Genomic DNA, 3,739 nt, shown 5'->3' with positions numbered 1-3,739 from the left:
CCCAGATATCCACATTTTTTTCGTCTGTTTTTTTTTTTTTGCTTCCATTCCCTCCACAGCCCCTCCCCCTCCCCTGACTCCCTCCCTCTCCTCGCACTCCCCTCCACGTGCCCGTGTTCAATTTTAATTAACACTGACTGGAATGAATTAAGTGTTTCCAGCCATATAGCTAATCAGGTTTTCATTATGCGTGCTCGCACGCGCGCGTTGCGGATCTGCGCGCTGCGCTTTGCTGGCTGCGTGAGCGAGTGCACTCTTTGATTCGGGCCGGCCAGCGCCGTAGCGCTCTCCTGCCCCGGTAATTACCGTTGTTCTGCGTGCGGACCCGCGCTGACGCACCCGGCGGTAATTGAGAGCCGCTTCGCCCGCTGCATGTCGCTGCTCTTGCGCTCCTGCAATAAAAAATCTCTCTTCCGCTTGTCCAGGCCGCTGCTGTTGTGTCGTCCACCCTCGCTTTCACTCTGTTTACTGGAGAAAGTCAAACCGGTAATAATGGTTCGCCGTAATGTTATTACCGACAGTTCTACGACACTCGTCGGCCACATTCAGGCTTTCTTCGGAAACTGCACCGGGCGAGATGATGCAGTGGTTACTACAGTGGACGCTCATTCGGGAGGACAACGGTTCGAACCCGCGTCCGGCCACCCAGATCTCATTCTGGAAACATCCCCCAGGCTGTGACTAAGGCATGTCTCCGCAATATCCTTTCTTTCAGGAGTCGTAGTTCTGCAAGGTTCGCAGGAGAGCTTCTGTAAAGTTTGGAAGGTAGGAGACGAGGTACTGGCAGAAGTAAAGCTGTTAGCACGAGTCGTGAGTCGTGCTTGGATAGCTCAGTTGGTAGAGCACTTGCCCGCGAAAGGCAAAGGTCCCGAGTTCGAGTCTCGGTCCGGCATACAGTTTTAGTCTGCCAAGAAGCTTCATCAGGATGTAGGTTTTCCGTGATTTCCCTAAATCGCTCCAAGCTAATGGCTGTATGGTTTCTTCTAAAGCGGACTGCCGATTTCCTTCCTCATCCTTGATGAAATCCGAGCTTGTGCTCCGTCTGTAATGACCTCGACGTCGACGGAGCGTTAAACCCAATCTTTCTTTCCTTTCGTCGGAATATGCATGATTTGCATCTGGCTTTGCTCAGAAAGAGCCGTCGAGAGAGACCGCAAAGAAATGACGGTCGGTATAAATGACTCGAACTCGAATCTGACTATTTTGAGGTCAAATATATGACTACTTTAAGTTTGAAGAACGCGCTATTCCGCAAATGTCCCGCAAATGACATTTGCACTTTTTTTTATACATACCGTATTAGTTTTAGCGCCCAGCGTTGTCTGAGACGCTTAATATCTGCCGCATAAAGTTGGGCCATCTCTTCTTCCATTTTTGCGGTAAGTGTCCCATTGGGTTTTTGGAGAATCTGTTTTTTTATTCTTTCAGCTCAGTTTTCACTGTTTCTGAGGTAAGTGCCCCATTGGGTTTTGGAGAATCTGTTTTTTATTCTTTCAGTTCAGTTTTCACTGCTTCAAGTAGGTTGAGAGCGATTCCATTACGTCACAGTTCAGTAAATCTCGCGTTCTGTTCGATCTACATCTACATGGGTACTCTGCAAATAACATTTAAGTGCCTGGCAGAGTGTTCATCGAACCACCTTCACAATTCTGTATTACTCCAATCTCGTATAGCGCGCGGAAAGAATGAACACCTATATCTTTCCGTACGAGCTCTGATTTCCCTTATTTTATCGTAGTGATCGTTCCTCTCTATGTAGGTCGGCGTCAACAAAATATTTACGCATTCGGAGGAGAAAGTTGGTGATTGGAATTTCGTGAGAAGATTCCGTCGCAACGAAAAACGCCTTTCTTTTAATGATTTCCAGCCCAAATCCTGTATCATTTCTGTGACACTCTCTCCCATATTTCGCGATAATACAAAACGTGCTTTTCTTTGAACTTTTTCGATGTACTCCGTCAGTCCTATTTGGTAAGGATCCCAAACCGCGCAGCAGTATTCTAAAAGAGGACGGACAGGCGTAGTCTAGGCAGTCTGCTTAGTAGGTCTGTTACATATTCTAAGTGTCCTGCCAATAAAACGCAGGCTTTGGTTAGCCTTCCCCACAACATTTTCTGTGTGTTCTTTCCAATTTAAGTTGTAAGTAATTGTAATACCTAGGTATTTAGTTGAATTTACGGCTCTCCCTCTTTTTTCACACGCTGTAAATCGAACTGCCATCATCGACGACGATACATATTTCATGGTGGAAGGTAATTAGGTGCTTGGGTTCATCTTATTGCGAATAAACGTTTGGGGCCTACTTCTTAGAGCCCGTATATCGGTCCGTAATATACCGCCAGTTGGTGGAATGGGTTAGGATGTCATAGTACCAAGGAACGTATTACCTTATACCTATGTCATGGGAGGGGTATTGTCCTGCCCGATGTTCTTATGTGGTACACCGAATTACGCGAAGTGTCTTCTTTGTGGTGTAAGGTCGTCGTCCGTTTGCGAACTGCTTCTAGTACTGCATCCATACGGAGGGCAGCGTGCATGTCAACGATGCGATATAGCGGCTGGCACGAAGTATCCATCTGAGTATGATAATTTGTAGACGGCCAATTTGTGTTGGACTGACAAGACCCCAGACCGAACTGCCATACAGTGTCTTACAGAGCACCGTCGCGTTATATAATCGAAGCTTTTCTGTGGTACTGAGGCCAGAACTCTTGAAAAAAGGGAGGAGTTTCTTGGCCAAACCAAAAGCTTTGTTCCTGAGAAGGTCAGCATGTTTGTAGAGAAAGAAGTGTTTGTCCAAAGTGACTCCCAGGTAAGTTACCGTTGCCCCCAGGGGATATCCTGCCCATGCATCTGGAGTTGGTAGGCATCGAGCGGCGTTTCTGGCTGAAACAGATGACTGTCGTCTTTATGGGATTAGGTCACTTTATTGGTCTTACACCAAGTGGCTGTGGCATCTAGTTCACACTGGAAGTCTCGAATGTTGGCGTGAATATATCTGCCGCTGGTGAGAAAAGCTGTATCATAGGTAAATTGCGCAGTGTCAGTTGGCATGTCATTGACATAAAGATTAAACAGTAGTGGGAATAAAATGGATCCTTGAGGCATCCCCGCCAGAGCCAGTTGGGTATCAGACGATTGGCCCTCTACTGTAACAATCATCATCTTTCTGTCTGTCAAAAAACTAAGTTAAATTTGACATACCAATTGGGTATCGACATCAGTTCATCCAGTTTCCGAATTAGTTGTTCCCTCCATACCTAATCACAGGCCCTTTCAATATCTAAAAAGTCCGCTGCAGTAGCAGTAGACCCATTGAAATTTCTGGTAACATGTTCCGCCAGACGACGGAGTTGCAGCTCCGCAGATAATCTACGTTCGAAGCTATACTGTTCTGCCCTGATTGTGTCGTCTGCCACCAGGGGTTCCAAATGTGGGCCTGGGTCACTCTCTCGAGTGTTTTTCCCAAACCACTAAGAAGACTAATGGGTCGGTAATTTGTGGCCAGGGTAACGTCCTTCCGTGGTTTGGGAATAGGAACTACCTTGGCGATCTTCCACGCAGTGGGGAAATACTTTTTCAAGCTACAGCCAATGTAAACTCTATCTCTGTTGGTCCATCATGGCCAAGGGACATCGGCTGGTAAGTACTTTTCAGTGTCAATAAATTTCACCAACAGCAGTAGACTTTCAGAATAAAATAAAATATCTTAACGTATACGGCTGTTGGTGAAGTTTAT

The 3,739-nt window shown here is 46.5% G+C and overlaps 1 non-coding gene across 1 annotated transcript; it reads left to right on the top strand.

The window, feature by feature from the left end:
• The first annotated feature begins 818 nt into the window (after nucleotides 1–818).
• On the top strand, nucleotides 819–893 carry Trnas-cga (transfer RNA serine (anticodon CGA)). Its single transcript has one exon. It is a non-coding gene; the product is annotated as a tRNA-Ser (tRNA).
• Nucleotides 894–3,739: the final 2,846 nt, after the last annotated feature.

The sequence above is a fragment of the Schistocerca nitens genome, chromosome 1, assembly GCF_023898315.1.
Source record: "Schistocerca nitens isolate TAMUIC-IGC-003100 chromosome 1, iqSchNite1.1, whole genome shotgun sequence".
Taxonomy (NCBI): Eukaryota; Metazoa; Arthropoda; class Insecta; order Orthoptera; family Acrididae; genus Schistocerca; species Schistocerca nitens.
The sequence above is the reverse complement of the archived record's forward strand: the minus strand, read 5'-3'. Positions and strand labels throughout refer to the sequence as shown.